This window comes from Temnothorax nylanderi, unplaced genomic scaffold, assembly GCF_030848795.1.
Source record: "Temnothorax nylanderi isolate EJ_2023f unplaced genomic scaffold, tnyl_v1.0 TNYL_tig0078_pilon, whole genome shotgun sequence".
NCBI classification, from domain to species: Eukaryota; Metazoa; Arthropoda; class Insecta; order Hymenoptera; family Formicidae; genus Temnothorax; species Temnothorax nylanderi.
Window position 1 is genome coordinate 391860 of NW_027249140.1, and position 19728 is coordinate 411587.

The 19728-nt window shown below is 39.6% G+C and overlaps 1 long non-coding RNA gene across 1 annotated transcript in view; it reads right to left on the bottom strand.

Moving 5' to 3' along the window:
* The window catches only part of LOC139774318 (uncharacterized), a 137874-nt gene that overhangs the window by 67503 nt on the left and 50643 nt on the right, over nt 1-19728 (bottom strand). Inside the window, exon 4 of the long non-coding RNA XR_011718552.1 lies at nt 14797-14826. This is a non-coding gene — a long non-coding RNA (uncharacterized lncRNA). The remainder of the gene's footprint in view (nt 1-14796; nt 14827-19728) is intronic.

The window sequence follows — 19728 nt, forward strand, 5'->3', positions numbered from 1 at the left end:
GGGAATACGCTTGACTTAATACACGCGTACCTACCTACCTATATCGCAAAAGAGTGTCGGAATTAAGTGAAGATAACTGCATCGCGACGCGTTCTGCTTGCGTCATTCGGTCGTACGATTTTTCATGCGGCTGTGATTTTTATGACATTCCCAAACGCTATAATCTTTTAACCATTTGTATTAGAATCAACGCGTATAGGCTGGTGCAATTTCCGCCGCGCGAACAGATCGGCTTGCCTTTCGATTATTGATATCTGAACGGATGAGATTTAACGCCGTGAAACACATTTGGGTCTTGACGTATGCATAGGGAACGAAACCATTAAATCTTCCATCCGGTGCTGAAACGCACCGGAAATCGGACTCGAATTTAGCATTGTAAAGAAGGCGGTCGATAATAATTTAAAGAAAAACGTATGGCCAACATTATTTCTATACATTTTGCATGACCGTCGATATAATGATTAAACTAGAATAATTTTATTAATCATTTGTTACTTCGTTATATTGAATATAATGTATACTGTGTATAAAATAAATTATCTCATAATAGTATAATAGTATTTCATATAATATCTATCGCATAACATGGAATTAATATTAAATACATATAAAATTATGTAAAAATAAAAACGGCCAGTAAATAGCGATTTAGTAGTTGCAAATCCAATTACAGTTAAATTTCTAATCTGCTAGGATTGAAATTCCATTTTCTATTCTGATGCCGCTATTCATTATAGGAAATCAATAAATGATGTAATTGGTTTCAGGATCTCCAAAATGGATGCTCGGCATCTAGCGCCCAGTGATAATTAATATCTAAAATTTCTAATGAAAACAGGAATAAAAATAGTAACGTATTTTAACGAAAATAGTAACGTATTTTAAACCTGCACTGTTTAATAGTAACGTCATTTATCACGCGATACAAGAAGGGCTCGGCATCATATTCATGCATTCGCAAGTTTCACATTTACCTAATTATTTCTAATTAATCATTCTATGTGTGCCCCTCTTTGTGTAACAAAATTTCATTAACGAATATCGACGGAACGAGATTTATACCGTGTGCTGCAACGTACGATTGGATTCGTGGATGCGTCTATCGCGCATCAACGAACGGTGAATTCCATGTAATGAAATGTCAGTGAAACTCGATTTCAAACGCTCGATGCAGTTGTAACGGTATGGTTCCGCGGAACGAGAGACGCTGCGCTGCGCTTCTAATGAACCACGTTTCATACGGTAATCGCGTGTAGCGCATGTAGCGCGCGATTCGATCGAACGACCTGTGCGCGCGATACGATAAACGCCATTTGGCGTTTCGTTTCACGCTACCGGCACAATTTTTCGTTACAACGCGACACCCCGCGTCGGCGCGCATCGCCGCGCCGCCGCGCCGCCGCGCCGCGCCGTTGCAACGCGTTAACGGGCCGTTGCGCGTTTCCGGCGCGCGTTCGCCGGGGCAACGCGTTAACCATTAGCGCGGCCGTCCCGAAACGTTAATCGAATTCCGACAGGTATAGCGTGCCCGGCAACGCGGTCTGACGAAGCTGGCGCACGTAATACATTGATCAGGTTAATCGACGCTTCAGTTGGTCGGAACCGCGCTATTCGGATTTTGATACTCGGTCGTCAACTAGGTACGGAATAGCTATATCACGGTATCTTCAACCGTACGATTTCCGTTCTTCTTCTGTTTAGTCTTTCGTCAGTAGTTTTAAAAATTGATTTATCACACGTAATATATACTATACATGCATTTAAATTTGTATAGCAGAAAGTACTGTAGAGATGAAAAGAATATAAATTTCATATACATGTGCGCTATTATTAGGGATATGTACATACAATCTCTTATTCTTTCTTTAGAATAAAATAGAAAGTAATAAAATTCTCAAATTTGCGAATATGTATTTTTCGAAATATTTTAAGTTAAGTGTGATTTTCTTTAGAAATTTAATAAGTAAAAATTAAGAATGTGCTATTTGAGACTATGTGATGTAGGTATCAGTTGCTTCTCCCTGATGAAGTGAACTGAAATGTTCACGAAACGTTTGAATCAAATAAAAACTTTACGCGGCTGGCTCCAACCCGGAAGCCAAACTCAATTCAGAAATTAAAGATGTTAATTTAATAAACAAATAAGAATGTCTCTCTTTTCGCCTGTAATTTGGAGAACCTGACCCTAAAAGTGATGACATTATTTCATAGTTTTCGAGATATGCAAATTCACTCGTTATTTGGTCAAGCCCTGCGCATATTGATCTTTGTCGTTACTGTGTATAATTGGTCGGTACATACATATATATGTATATATATGCATATACGCATATATAACAATCTCATTGCGTGTGCGATTTCATCGGATGAACGAATGAACGATGACTAGGCGGCAGAGTGTATAACACCATTATGGGAAATCGAAACGTGTTTATGGAATGTGGTTGTCCGTAAATACTAAATAATATGCGTCCACGTAACCTTGCGGAAGGTGCTTTTCAGAGATTAATAATAGCTTTCGCCGGTGCGATATACCGCGATACATGATTGCAACCGAAATATTGATCTCGTCGAAAACATTTATCCGCAAGTAACAGCATCTACGTCCCACGAATGTAATTACAGTATTCCAGTCTAGATAAAAATTTCTTCCAATCATATAATATATTATGAAAAAAAAAAACATTACTTGTCTCCAAGATGCTCAAGATTTCATGAAGACTGACATGAATTTGATTCCTCAAAAAATTTGAAGGCGCATTCTTCTTGAGCACAATTAGTGCGTCAATAATTGAAAAACGATAACTTTTTAAATAATCTCTACGACTTCTGCGATCTTAAAATAAATATTTAATTAAATAAATATTTTTCATCTGCATTCATTTAAAATTGTAAATAACAAAGTTTGTGGCCTATCTCTCTATTCTCTATACCCATCCAGTCGAGTCGATTTCAAGAAATTGTCGACAAGCAAACGCAATCTGTGTTGGAAATGCCAGTAAAGTCTACAGTTACCGCCTCAAATAATACATCCCGTAACAGCTCCACCCGCACAGCTTCTACTAATGGAGGGATAAAACCGCGTGTTTCTCCCTCGAATTAAACCGGGCGAGGAGAAGGGAGAGGAAGGAGAATCCTTTCTTCGTTTCCCGAGGAGTGCGCTATTTCCCGATAGAGAGCCCGGCATTACCGTTACAATGAGATTCCGTTACGGCGCGGCGGAAGTACGTCGGAAGAGAGAGAGAGAGAGAGAGAGTTCCGCGACACGCAAACGGCCGCGGAAACAAAGCGCGCGGCGCGATCTTGGTTATTTCATATCTAAACCTAAATGCTGGCCGCACGGAGGAGACGTCTCAATGCCGGACGGCATTATGGTCGCTTCTGCCTGCCTGCCTGCTTGCCTGCCTGCCTATGCAGCGCTATCGCCGGGCCAGAAACCAGCAATAATTCATTGTCCATTGCGCCGCACGGTGGTGGCGAGTCGGGTGTACTGATGATTTCCTTCCGGCGTTATGGGCCTTGCTTCTGCCCCGGCACCGCTCTGTCGACTCCCGTCGACGTAGGAACGGACGGTTCTTGATGGATATTGTAGGGTGCCTGCCATTGCGATGATGCATCATCGTGGATGATTTAGCGCGGGCTAACGCGTCCGCCCCCGCCATTTGGCACCCCCCGCACGTGCTAATCACCGCGCAATTCTACCGGGATGTCAAGGAATCCGTAATTTCTGAAAGGTTAATGCCTCCCTTCGGAAACGGGAACACTCTCGTCGCTATACGAGGAAGATTCGAAAGAGTCAATCCGAACGCGAGCACAATTGGGGAAATCTCAAAACCCTATCCGGAATAGTAAAACGAAGATTCCTGCGTTTGTTAAAGTTGTTAAAGTTTTTGAATGTTCTTATTTTTCTCTATTTCAAATAGAGAAACTTCTTCCCCTATTTTTTCGTATACAATTATTCTTGTAAATGTGCATATATATATTATGTATCAAATACTTTAACGTCACTTATATATCATTAATGTAACTTATTAAAGATTAATAAGCGACATGGTTAGATCCGAAATGGTCGAAGAGATTATCGTATGGTATCAGGCATGTGCCGACATTACGTCAATGTCTAGACGTTTGTCTAGGTAACTGCAGACGTCAATGGCGAATGCAGTCGCGATAAATTTTCGCTGATCGGACTGGCTTTCTCCTCGACGGATAATCCATCAAAACTCGCCGGACGATTCGCGTCGAGCTATTCGGTCGGCAGTTGCCGGCACGAGAAGTTTTCCCCGTGCTTTCGTCACTTTCGTCATTCTCGTCTCCGTCTTTCTCCGGCGACGCGGCATCGTCCTCTTCAGGATTTCTCGAGTGTCGGGTGATGGAACGCCGTTTTAAAACCTCGAATCACTCGAACGAGCAAGCTAAAAGGATTTCGATAGAGGCATCGAGCATTGACAAAAAAAAAAGGTAAAAAAAGGACGAGGAGAAGATGGGACGCGCGAGAAGAAAATGGAGCCCGGAGAGGCGCGAAACACGAGCGCGATTTCTATCGGCGTTCAACCCGCGATTCTAAAGATGCGGATGATGATTATGTAAGCTCACGTGAAATCCCTCTCGAAAGGTTTCGGTGTTGCTTGATAAAAATATACGAAGAGTTTACATAAATTGAGTGACATAAATCGATATGAACTCTTGGAGTTATTGTGTCATATAAACGGAACATAAAAAGAGACGGTATGCGATAGCAAATTTATAACTGTTATTTATGGAAATAATAGAATAGAAGGATAAAGGAAGATGAGAAAAGGAAAACGATAAGCAAGAGTAAACCTTTTCCTATTTCGATGTAAATGTATTCGAGGTACTCCGCTAGGTTTATCAATTCTTTCCCGTTCTCGAAACCAACGATTCTTGGTCGTCCGTGGTAAAATACACGATGATATACGTTTGTACGTTGAATGGACATGATTAATAAATGTGATTTAATGCGAGCAGGAGTCGAGCAAAATGAAGAAGATCAAATGCAAATAGAACGTCCGAGGGATAGCGAGAGGCATTCGACCGAAACGTAAAATACAATAAATCGAAAGAATCTCAATAAAGTGAAACGCGCAGAAATAATGTCCGCAACACGAGGGATATTTCTTTTACCATAAATCTTGGAAAATAAAGAATCCAGACATTTGTTTCCACATCTCTCAGGCCGGTATTCATAGTCAGATCTTATATTTAAGATCGTCTTAAGTCCGGTCAAAAGCAGTCTTAAAAGACTCCGTTCAGCCAATGAAATGACCGTATTAGCATCTTAAGACATTACTTAAGACGGTCTTGAAATAAGATCCGACTATGAATACCGCCCATAGGGCCAGTTTCACAAATGTCGGTTAACTTTTAACCGTTAACTCACTCTTCATCTCTTTCTAAGGAAGAGGGTTAGAAAGAGACAAAAAGTAAGTTAATCTAAAAGTTAACCGGCATTTGTGGAATTGGGCCTTAATACGGTATCGCGTTTAAATATAACTGAAAGTAACACACGTCGCGTTACGTATACAGAAACAGATGTCAATCCTGATTTTGATACATCATTGTTGCGATATCAATTATTAAGTTGCCACGAAGAAAGGCGGTCAGGGAGCGAAAAAGGGGGGCATGCAGATGAACGGTTCAATGATGCGGCTCGAGCGAGCGGCTACGGAGTGAAATTTGTTTGCCATTCACTCGTGCGAGAGCGACGCACAGATGTTACGTCGTTAACCTGCCGGCAGCCTACCCGGCCAACTTTCGACGGTGCAATCGGTGCGGCGCGGCTCGACAGGGATACGCGCAATAATCTCTGCCAGGCGGTATAACGATGGTGATGGCGCGCCTGTTGAGCATTTATCATACCTGTCGATTTCTACGGCGCATCTATCTAGACACCTTCGCTTCCCGCTCTAAATTATCACGTCTGCTACCGCGTTTCGCGGTACACACAGATGTACGTACGCGCGTATACAGTAGTATACACGTGCGGCAACGGCGGCGGCGGTGGCGGCGGTGGCGGCGGCGACGGGAGGGTGCGGGACGACGGCGATTCAGCCGGGTTGCATCCGTGAGTGCAACCACCGCACCGGTGAAAATATACTACACTGCTCTCTGCCGTATGCCCGATGTATCGGTACGGGGGAGAAACACGGCCGGCGTGCGGCGGCTTTTGTTTCCATTTGCCCGAGAATATTTTACCGCCCCGCGTGCGCCGGTGTATCATCCCCCGTGAGAACGTGCGTACGTCTTTAGGGTCGGTTTCACCCTTATGCCCGTGGGGGCCGCCGGACCGCACATTTATATCCGCTGCTGCCGAGATGATAAAGGAAGATGTACATCGAGCGTTAGGGAACACGAGAGAAACAGCGCGGGAGAGAGAGAAGTAGAGAAAAATCTCTGACTATACTGTTACACGATATTATAACGTGGACGCACGGATTCTCGTTTCTTGATTTTTAAGTGTAAAAAATACGACTCCGAGATATTTATTTATATTATTAAAGTCTTAATTATATTAATATTTCGATTTAAATTAATAAAATTCAAATTTTTTGACATCTCTAGAAATAATGCGGTATTATTATTATTCTTTTATAAAATTCTCTTTAATAAAATTAAGCAGTTTTTTATTTTACTTTTAAAAATTTGTCTAATTCTCGAGTTCGGGTATTAAATTTTGAACAACTATTAGAATATTGTTCCGTTTCGAGACCTGGCAAAGTGCGTGGGCAACGTTTCCGTGACTATCGCCCATTCCTTTCATCTCGATGAATTTCCGAGTTAAATCATAATCCACAACAGCACGATACTTGCAAAAAGGACGATGTAATGTTAATTCCTTCTAATAGCAATTTATCAAGATAGCACCTACTTAAACATTCTACTAAAGCTACAATACTATAAGCGTTATTATGAAATATATCATGTGGTATATAAAAAAAATAACATGCACACAATTGAAGAACGTATCATATCGATATTAAAATTATTAATAAAGATATTAAAGGTAAAAAAATGTCAAATAACGTAAATCCAATAATACTATTTTTGAAATAAAGGCTTCGTCGACAAAAGAAAATTCCCGTATTTTTATTTCTAATGAAATGCTTGAAAGTTATCGAAAATAGATATTTTATATTTTTCATACGCAAATGTATCATTGGAGTTCTCTAGAAAAATATCTTCCAATTATTAGATATTTTTATTCATTTCAGGATGTATCTTTTAAAACCGTCTCATTGAATTAGGAAAAGAATCGAGAAAAAGCAAACGAGAAGTGCGGCCCGTTTTGTCGCGCTTTTCTCAATTACCTAGTTTTATTCTAGAACCATAAAAAATAATTGAATTTTAATTCCAGGTAGAAGGGTACATTTTACGCCAATATTCTTATAATCTGTACGCTCCGTCTAATATTTGACCGTATAATGTTTCACTTTATTAATTTAAATTACTTGGACTACTTTGAGCAATTTGTAGCATTTCAAAAACACAAAATTATTAAATAAACAAGGTTTTATTACTTATTTACAGTTTAATCGTTAAGAACCACTTACTGCTAGTTTAAGAATCAATTTATTATATAATTATTTGTCTATGATTTATTCGTAGATTTATGATATCAAAATAATCACTATCTTTTCTAATGTGCTCCAGTATTTTGAAAACTGAAAAAGTTATGAAACTGAACGTATTATACTTATCTTTCTCGGTTATCTTTTTATAAGTTTCCAGCCTCGTTATAAAAGGTCAATTTAGCTAATAAACACGTCGAGCGGTGGAAAATAAATGCTTGCTGCGCGGAGGGAGTTACAACCGCGTAAATTCATTAGATATCGTTTCTCGGCGTCGCAGTGTGACATATAATATGTATGTTTTATTACTCAATTAAACTCTTTACGCGGCCGTATCTCGGTGCTTGCGTGGCTCGACGACGAGCGGCACGCATGAGTCGCGTGTTGTACAACAGCCCCCCCCCCCCGTCCCCGATAAAGTAGGAACACGGAAACTGCTCCCCGGGCTATTTGTCAATGCTTTTTTTTTTAAACCGCGAATATGATCGAGCTGCCGCCACCGCACGGCTAGCCCGGACGATCGCATTTTTCAACACGCCGCGGTGTAAGATAGAGCCTATCACACGATAGTCGCTGCATGATTATTACTCGTGCGCCTAATTAGCGTTTCACAGCGCGATCGGCGAGCGAAGCCGCTATTTCACCTCGTAATAACGTCTTGGGAATACCAGCGAACGAACTCGTGACACCGATTACCTCCTACGGTTTCACCTGCGACTTTTTATGCGACTCCCGTACGCTCTCGTATGGAAAAAAAGCCCTTCGCGTGCGTTTCTCGCGGTCTTAATCTACGATCGTAAACTATTATCGTCAACGTACACGGAGGAATAGGCTCAACAGCTCGGGGAAAAAACGCGCGCAACGTGGATTAATTACTACTTCCCGATTAGTACGCGTCGCGTCTCTGACGACGATATCTCGACGTGAGCGATACGCGATACAAATTGCTACAAACACCCGTTTATGCCACAACGCTTGGAACGCAGCTCTGCGAGCTTTCCAAGTTTGTACGAGAACTTTGGAAAAAGTTTATTCTGATTTTAAACAGAAGAAAACATTAAAACTAGAATTAATAATTAAGCGTTTGTGAAGCGCACTGTTATGTTAACTAACTGATCAACCGCATCTCATCTCGGCTTTTATGGAATTATAAATATATACAAGCTTGCTTATTTATCACACGAACGTTATCCCAACAAAGAAGAGGGAAAAGTTTGCTAATTTATGTTTCTCAGCGCTACACCTCTAAGTAGTTCGTATCGATCGCCTCAGTAGGGACTTGTTTATCGGTATCGCATAAATCGTCGTACCGCGGATGGTGAATGGTACACTGTTCGGAAACGCGGAATAGCGCGGCCGGAAACGGTGCAGTTCGTATATATAAGACACGTCGGAAGTTCGTCATGCTGCAGGAAGCGTGCGTGTGTGTATTCCTCCCAAGTTGGATTGCTTCTGAGTTGATCTGAAACGTTATTTCCAAGACGGGGAAGGCACACCGAATAAACAGACTCCTCATTGCGGAGATATTCAGTCGGCACATTGCAAGTGCGCGCGTTAAATTCGATGCAGGTGCATCAAATTTCATTAGCCTACTCTGTTATTATTATCGCTCTATTATTAAAGTTACCCTACTATCTCGTGAATTTCAATTGTGCAGCTTTATTGCGAATCTCTTCAAATTCCGCGGATTCCAAATGATTATTCTCTCGAAAACGACTTTCGTGCATTTTATAACATGTCTCGGTCCTGGCGTGTTCCATTTATGAAATTGCGTATCGTACCATTTCGGAATATCACACGGTCTTTAGCGATTTAACGAGCAATATGTTGCTTGTGACAGGCAATTGTAATCAGTCATGGCTGGCTAATTAAGCAATCACTGTATTTGCAATAAAATAATTGCAACAAGAAGCCAGCTCATCATCAATGATTAGAGCTAATACACACACGTATTTCTCTCGTAAAATACTGTAGAATAATATTGCAACGATAGTAGTCGATGTTGGAAAATGTCCACGTTGTATGACCAAAAGCTTAATAACCTCGTATCGCAAATTGCATCGTTTTCTTGATGCACGGTTATCGTTTTCGAAACGGTCGATCGTTAATCTGTTTTCTGCAAAGCTTTTATACCTTATATAGGATGTTCCAAAACCAGTTAATATCTTAACGATATAGGTACTAAAGAGCGAATTAAAAAAAGACGATAATTTATCTTTAATCTGAAATATTACTAGGACAATCTTGTCCCAATAAAAGTTTGATTTAGGACTTAATTGCCTATGTAATTAAGTACTTAATGCACTACTACGAAAGTTCTCAAGTAGAATAGGCAAATTCCGTTGCTGATAATATATTTGAAATAATAAAAAACTGAAAGAAAATTATGACTTCGTATGAAATGTTCATCAAGACAAAATTGGCCCCAAATAGTCTAAAAAAGTGATTATTAAAATATCACTGATAATGATAATCAATAATTTCGTGATTAATTAATTTTCGTCAGAAAATATCTCGATAAGCTTCATCAGATATGTCCAAAATTGAAAGAATTATGACTTCGCATGCTCATTAAGGCAACATTGGTTTCAAATAATTTAAAGAAGCGATTATTAAACTCTCACTGATAATATTAAATTATTTCGTGATCGATTAATTTTCGTCAGATAATATCTTGATAAGCTTCATCAAGCTTCATCAGACACGTCCGCAAAAAGCGACGAATTGCGATCGTTATGCATGAGTGCGACAATAGCGGTACGTTCGATAATATAATGCGCATTTTCCATTCTACATCCCGAGAGCTCGTTTCTATACCCGCCGCGAGATATCTCGTGTGTGGCGAACAATCAAAATATGTAAAACGCTCGAGTGGCGGACTACAATGCGGCGAGTTTCCCCAGCACTGGGGCGCGATTATGTGGAATCGACCGCGTTGATCTTTTCGTTTGACTATACGGCGATTTACTGGCAACAGCCAACGTCGGGACGAGCGGCCGTCCGACCGGCCCAATACAAATTTAACAGCCTAATTTACAGCGGCTTAGCGGAACGAGTCGATCGGTAGTGCGCGATAGATTGTTATTAGCGCAGATTGGCGATGATATACGACTTCATTGACATTCCACGTCGGAATCCTGTACGCGCATTCCTCCACAATGAAATAAATCGGCGCCGATTGATATGTTTTGATATCGGGCTCGACGCGCAACCGCGAAATCATTCATTTTTAGGAGCGGTATTGCAAGCGGACTTGCAATATCGGTCATTAATATTGAAATATATCTGAAAGCGCTTTCGAATTATATGCGTCACGCCGCGGCCGCGCACGCTATAGTAATCGCCGGAAGCACGACGTCACTAATATTCTGTAAATTCACGGGAACATGATACGCAAATGGACGGATATTATTGCGGGTCCATTGACAAAGGTATTGAAATCTGCAAATCTATTATTGCTAAAATTTTCATTAACTCTAAAATGACGTCAAAACAATTCTAAATCAAGTCTGTAATTTTGCGTTAATATAATCATTAAAGTAATATCTATACTTTATATGTGTAAAAGTCAAGTCAGTGACAGTCAATATGTCATTTTTACGACATGGTGGCTGTCATATCGTCATGCTTTACGTGATGTTCAGCATATTTTATATATGTATATGTCCCAAAATCCGACTTAAATCTTCTTTATCAAATACCAGGGATTACGTCGTCAACTACGACAGTCGTACAAATCGTTGCTACATGCGAAGTAATCGCCGGAAACATGCCGTTATTAGAATCCCCCGGATCTACGACGGGAACGATATTGAAATTTAGCGTATTGGAACGCGATATCGCGACGCCACGCGAAGAAAGCGCGAAGTGGTGTAAGATTTTAGGGTGGCAGACACATTGTGTAAAGTTCACGCCACCAGCGACACGCGCGTGCATTCGCGCGCGCGCGGCTAGGAGAGAAAAGGCGACGGGTCGAAAGCCCGAGTGGGACGGGGAAAAGAGGTCGAAAAGGAAAAGGCGGAAGACAGGAAGGCAGAGGGTTAAGGGGGGAAAAACGCGCGAGACTCTGCACCGGCAATAACAGGGTACACGTCATATTAAATCCGGTTGCAGCGCTTTCTTATTGCGTCGGTTGATATGCGGTTTTATGCATCGGGGGTGCCTGACACCAGAGTGTATTACTTGGAACAGGGCGGGCAGGAGAAAGAGAGCGCGGAATAATCTCGACACCCATACACAGGTCTGTGGAGAGACTCGCGCGTCCCCGACTCGCACGTCCCCGACTCGCACCACTATCACTACCGCCCACGATCGTCACCGTAGCCGACTTAAACGTATCCCTCGGTCCCTCGGTCGAGCCCAACGGCGTCGTCTTCGCGCGGCAATTTTCTTGAGGCGGTTACGCCGGGTTAACTACGGTGAAACGCGTAACGAGAGCAGCAAGTCTGAAAGGGTTGCTCGATGCATGCACGGTGATCGATGGCGCCGATAAAACAACGTCCCCCTCCATACAGAGAGCGATCCATTCAAAGCGCACGGGATTGTTTCCCGGCGAAATCAATTTTCCGGGCGATCCCAAACAATCTAGCTAAATGTAATTTCTCGCAGTTAGCGCGATAACATCTTAATACTTTCTGGCAATCTTGATACGAATGTAGGTAAAAATCGATCGAAAAGCGATGAAATAAAACTTGGCAGGAGAAGAGAAACACTGAGTTTACTTAAAAATGTCGTTTAGTCATGCACGCGCGTTATTAAATAATGATGCAGCAATTATTATTAGGAGTAAGATTTTTCACATACTTTAACATTTAATGTTCATGTTTTCAAGAAACTCCTCAGAAAGCAATTTGTGTTTATCTTTTTCTGAAGAAAAATAACTCTTTTATTCAATTTGCTTCAAATAGTCTGCAAATATATGAATCACATAATAAATAAATTTAAAAATTTAATAAAATAAATAATTCTGAAACAAAACAATGCTTCTTAACTTTTTTGAACAAGATAAAACTTTTTCATCCCGACTGTGATGAAAATATTTCATATCCTCTTGAAACATAACCCAGAGTTCGTATTAAATTTGTAGATAATCTTTGTTATTATTGGGTATACGCATTATATATACCATGCTTTGATACTTCTTAGCAAAGCCGTAAACTTTTGCCTGAGCCGTTTTTTGCGGTTTTCGCGAAGGGAATACGGCAGAGAAGAAGAGAACCAAGTATGTATATGATATCGGTGGCAATCGGAGCTATCAAGAACTCGATTTGCTCGTGGCGATCGCTCAAGCAGGCCAATATTGAAGGATTTACCGTGGCAGACGCGTAAATTCTCGCCGTACACCCCCGCAGGTGTATAAATACGACCAAAGTCGATTAATCCGAGAAGATTATAGTGTTTGACGTCGAATAACGGGAAGATAGATCGACCGGCTGCTCGTTACCCCTAAAGTCCCGGGCGATTCATTAGTCCCAGCGTAACGTATATCTATATCATCGCGAGGATGCATACTAGCCAATAGTGATCCTTCTATGATAATAACTACTATGTATGCAACCGTCGAGAGGTAGACGATGATATTGTCCCCGATTGCATAATCTCAACTCGAGTCATCCGATTAAAGACGAGTTTAACACTCGACGACGCGATAGTAAATTTTACCTGCAGGGGGTTTGCAAGAAGGTAATGATTAGAGTTCGTAAATTATGACTGCGTATGTGTCTTTAACTCAGGAATAACATAATTACCTATCTTATTCGATAGTTATATACGGAGGAGAAAAAAATGTTATAATATATAAGCAAAAAATCTAAAGTTTTAAGTATAAATTTACCAAGCTTAAATAAATATTTAATTTTTTCGTATTAATTCGTATGATTTCTAAAGCGAAGTTTACAATAAGAATTTAAGACGTAACATTTAAGAAATTGACCAATCACAGTATTCTTCTCACATTCGACTGATTTGTATCCCCTTTTCTTAAATTTTATGTCTTAAATTCTCATTGTAGACTCCGCTTTACGTACGTTAAACATATTTTCTTACTGATTGTTTTCAATTAATAGCACATTTCTTGACTAATCCGAATACTTAGCAGAAGATCCATATTTCTCGTTTACGCGTAGTACAGAATATACAGGTCAAAAGAGAAAAGAATAACGATCTCGCTATATATTGAGATTCCAATGCGTGAGCTTGCTCACGTGTCAACGAATGACGAGGGTCGTACGCGAGCACCATGTATGTCATATCGCTGGTTATTATCCCTGGTCGCATAATAATACGAAATCGTGATACCACTTTATACAGAGTAGAATGTCGTTACCTTTTAACGACAGATTATTATCTGAGCAATGACGCTATGCTTGTACGAGCGATACGGGCGCGAGGGTATTATTTCATGCGCGATAAATCAATCGCTATTTATTTTCATGGCAAATTGGCGAGCGTAAATGTACGAATTAAAATCGTTTACCCGGAAATGACGGAAGGGTGTATCGCCCGATTTTGCCCGAAAAAGAATTTTGCCGATACAAAAGTGAGGCTGCGGTCGATACGACACGTTTTCACGCGAATAGAACAGAATGATGCGAAAATTATCGAAAAATGAATATGCGCTGCAATTCGGCATGCGAAATCAAAATTAATGCTCGCCCTCGGCCAGGGACAATCGTTAATCACAATGGTGTATTTCGATGTACGTTCGTGAAACTCGACTTGTTCTGCAAGATCACGGCGCTTCGTAGTTTTATATAAATGAAACTAATTTTTATGAACGATTTTCATGAATACCAGGGAACAAATAGAAATATAATCTGGCATGGTCACTCAAAATAATCCATTTCGATGCTATGCCATTTCTGCATAATAAAAATATCAAAAACATTGTTTCCTCTGCACGTAGCTATTATTTTAATTTCGATTACGTGCGCCGCTTGGAAATATTTTTCAGCAAAATCGGTTTATTCAATAAATCTCATGTCATAAAATATGGCATAATAATATTATTCTATTATCTGCTTTTGTTAAAAAAAGCTTTTGTAACAGTTTGCATAATTAAATTTATCACGCATTTTATTTTACCGTATCAATGACTGTTTTAACTATTTGACTAACATTGTTTTAAAAATTCATTCTAAAGTAATAATTATTTAAAGCACCTACATAGTGTTCAATAAATATGGGTTTCTTATGCATTACTTACGCATCTTGCCGCATTGATGTCCTCGGCTATCTGAAACAATAAACAAAATCATTATTATTAGATATTTTTGCAAAATTATTTTTCTTTTATCTTTTAAATTGCTACACGGACTAAACAATAAACTTACATTAATCAAAAGTTCACACAGAGGTATATTTTAATTAACAAACTGTGTAATTTTCTAACGTGACGGAGATACCAACATTCGATGAATTCTAAAGATTATGGTTACTATTACGGAGTGTATAAATGCAACGGGTGGAATTACAAGATTTTCCAATTAAGAACTTTCGTGTCCTGTGTCTCTCGCGTGCTTATTACCTCTTAAGCTGTTTCGAAAGTGCCCGCGTTGCTATGCCTCGCACGAATCTTCCTCGAGATACGCATAAACCATCCATCCCATTAAATACATCCTTACATCAATACATTTATGTTCCAAATTACGTATTTGCAATTAGTTATCCATGCCAAAAAACGAAGTAATATTTTAAGTAAGTATATTTACATTAAATTATACAGCGAGATAGAACACAATAAACACGAAACTATACAGTATATATTTTGCAATATCAAATATGCAACAAAATGTGGTTCAGGTAATAAATTCAGTTAAACTGATTTCGCATTTTCCTATTTGTTCCTGTACTGCCAATATTTATTTTTCTCCAATATATTTATAGTCATTCATAAATGCAATTTTCTACGAAACAATTTACCACCGAAGAAGAAGCCGAACAATTATAATTTACACTCGCCTATATAAAAAAAAAAGCGGTAGTACTAAACGCGGATTCTCCTCGCTAGATACGCGGGAGAATGCCGCGAATGAAAAGGGATTTTTATCGCTCACTGAACTACCGCGACGTTATTACGATCTCGTTTTTCCAGTTTCTTGAAGCACTCTCTCTCCTCGACCTATCTTTCCGCCGCGTCCCGTCGTCGTAAAGCGACTCGCTCTAACGCGAGATCAAAAGCAAATAGCTTTTCCATCTCCCGCGTGTAACATCGACGGGGGCTATCGCTTCTCTCGGTGAGTTCATCGCATTCGAATTTCCATGCCGACAATCGGCCGTCGGTTCGATGCTCCGCTTGGCCGCTTGATAAAGTCGAGTTTCTCGGCGACGTTGCGAAGTAGCCCCATGCATCAAACCCAAGCTCCCTCCTCGAGCGCGCACGTCCGCGGGAAGGTGAGGGATGGGTAGGTGAGAAAGAAATCGAGTCAGGAGGCCGCCGATGGGAAAAGAGGTCGCCGTGAACAGAAGTATTTTGATACGAAGACGTATTGCCGCTACCGAAAAGTTAGATCGATTTATCGTGAGTAATAAGATTTAGCTTGACACGAAGAAGGAAGAGAGTGCAGCATCAAAGTTGAGAAGACATTTTTTACTAACTGTGCATACGGCGAAAAATATCTATATGTATTTAAATGACAGCGGGAAATTATAATTCATCGAAAAAGGAGTGATGCAAATACTTATTGTTGAAGGCTATAATAAGCTTGTGTGTTACACGAAGATAGACGGCACATCGATTTATCTCTAATCACGTGGATCAATCCTCTTGAAAAATATGTGAATTAATTACGCGATATTGTGATTTACTTGATTTCTCACATGCGTTCTCTTTTAAGCAGCATTGTTTTAAAACTCCCCAAAGCTTTAATAATTTGCATTATGAATTGTGTAGTGAATTGCGTACGCACGTCATTCCTCGGAAGACTACGCAGTCTTCTATATATTATCCGTGTTATGCACATGGAACTTCAGGTCGACACGGCTGGCGCAATGAAGTTACAAGCACGAAGTTTGCCTTGCGACGTCGTCTTGCGCATATCCGACAGGAACAGGGAAACAAGGATTCGCGTGTAGCGTGCATGTGTGTGTGTATGTATGCACACAATACTAGCAAGAGATCAAGAAACCACGTAATAGCGTAATACTTCATCAAGACATTCATAGCAAGGATGACAATATAGTTTTGTGGTATGCACCTTTGTGCTTTGATGTGAAAATAAATATGGTGAAGTAATAAATCATTTAGATATAGTTTTTAACTCAATTCCTATGCATTATTTTTAAATAAATTAAATATGGATATGTTCTTTCAAAGGACATTAGTATATAAAATTAATGGAGCTTCAGCATCATAATGAGATAAATTATATTAATATTTCATACAGAAAATAAAAGATTTAAAAACTAATGTCCTAAAAATAATCAGCGAAAAACATCAACGTTGAAGCTGAAGCTTTCGTACGTATTACGTGATCCCTTTTTAAAAAGGTTTTTTTTTATCATGACGCAAAATTAGTTAAAAGAATCTTATACCAACAAACAAGATATTTGGTTTACTTTATGCTATTTGTAGTGGATTGATACCTTCCCTAAAATGATCGATACCTCGCGCCGGGCCATTGGTTCAGACAGCAGTGACTTACCGAAGATTGATATATGTGCTTCAAGTGCGAGAACATCAGTGTTGCCGCAAGGGACCACCGACGTTGCTTAACACATTCGAATCATTATATTTCCATTTGGAGAAATACTTCTATCGACAAGAATCATTTATTTCACAGTCGATAATGTGAAATATTTTCAGATTAGGATATACTGATAAATGTTGCGATATTTTATAGAGGAGGATTATAATTTTTTCTTATACCATAATATAGAGATCAAATTTATCCTATGTAATACTCATTGTCAGTACAATATTATTACGTATTTATGTCATATATTGAAAAATAATATATTTATAATTTATATTGTTATGTGTAAGGTATAAATTGTGTATAAATTTATCATAATATATTATAACATATACACGAATAATCTTTCTGAGCTCATGCAGCGTCAATATTAAATTTTACGAAAATCATTTTCTACTTTCGTTTCGCAGCGTTTCATTGTCAAAGCACGTATTCTAAGATTAATCGTCCGAATCCGCAGCTTAGATTTGAGAATCACTGCGTGTCGGAAGGAACGCGACTCGGAAGGAACAAAGTCAGTGCTGGCACGGGGTTCTGCTCCAGTCGGCGGCGCGCTCGGTTGCCTGACAGTTGTAATTAATACAAGCTTTGACCATCAACCCTACGTTGCGGCTCACCACCCCTAAGACCTGCCGTTTCTCCGGAACTTCTCGCCGCGCTATAAATTCGTATTCACCTGGCATGCCTAGGCTACGAATTAGGGCGCCAAGGTCGTTCTCTCGCGTAACAAACCCTCGGACGAATTTCGCTTACGGTTCAATTAGCTAATTGAGTGTCGGAATTCGACGACAGTGTCACGAAAATTAGCTTAGCATACGAATAATTTATTGAAAGAATTGGATTAAGTATCGGATTAAGAAATACTTTGTTTTATAAGATACTTTTAATTATTCAATGTAACTAATATCTAAAATGCATTTCAGAAATATTTTCAGTTTTATTTATTAACTATTCCTAATTATTTAAAAATCTTGGTTATCTAAGAAACTATAACTTCCTGCACTATTATATACTTCTTCTATAAGTAATTCTGTAAAAATTTGTGTTTATAATTATTTTCTTTTGGAAAAATCTCATAACAGCTACGAGAAGATTTCAAGAATAGATCTCAGTTCAGTATTTTGTAGAAAAATATGGGGGGAGGGTTTCCTGGATATAATATTTATTTAACATTTAAATCCGTATCATTCGCATGCAAATTCGATTCATTATTCACTACAACTTGATTTATGATATTTTTAAGCAGACGTATTATATCTCAATTTATTTGGGACTGCGATAACATATAATATTTAACTCTCGCGCTAACTTCATCGCTCTGATATTTGACTTTTCATATATTTTAATAAAATGAATTCTCCAATTATTTTGAACATATCTTTACGTGACGTGAGATATCTCTACAAACGTAAAAAATATATATGGATCCTAAATGTCGCTCTACGTTATCTATCACATCGATCGATCTGATTACGCTCGTGAAAATTAAAAGGACGAAGATTCCGCGCATCCAATAGACGAAAGCTTTTTGCAGATAGGTACGACATTCGTGGCGCGGTTTTCGAGGTCGTAGATCAGGCGGATCCATTCAGTGGCTATCTGCTCTAGATAGCCGGTCTATTCGTCTTGTTTTTGTACGCGCAATGGCGACGGTCAGTCGAGCGTCACTATTACAATCGCGAGCGGACTGCGGGCCGCAGCATTGTTGCCGAAGTAGCCTGTGTCACCTGCAGGTCATTGAAATTAATTGAGCCATAAGCACGGCATTCACGGAACGTTCTACCGGATGTTGCGAATTTGAAATCGCGGCCTGCTCCCCGGACGAGAAAGGCATTGTCGGCCTACGAACGCAACGTTGTTTCTAATTTCGGCCCCGGGCGTGAGATTTATCGTTTAAACACGCCCGCGGTAGTTTGTCTTTTGAACGATTCGCAAATGCCCCGCGTTGTATTCCATATATTGCCATCCAAGATCGTAAATTGCAGATAAAGATGCGTAATTTATAACAATTATACAGCTGCGAGGCTTACGAACTTGGGACACACGCGGAGTGACCTGCCACTAGCATCGTTCCTGTGTGAATGACAGGTATCGTGACGAATTCGCGATTCTTTCCCTCAAAAAAATATAATGGAACGTCAAACATTATGACAATCTAATATGAAAGAATAGAAATTATAACTTGAAGAATTGAAACTGACATCTTAATAAATAATAATAATTTAGTTAACTTCAGCTTTTTGCCAAGAAGTAGACTTGGTTTACAATTTTACCTTACCACACTCACACTTTCCACACTCTCATTCATCCCCCTAAGACTAAACTTATTCCTATCCCTGTCTTACTCTCCTTCCTTTATTATCTCTTTCTCCTTCAAGAGCTTCCTCAGTATCCTGCTTTTTGTACTATCTGTCTCATCATTCCATGTCTCCTTCTCGTTTAAC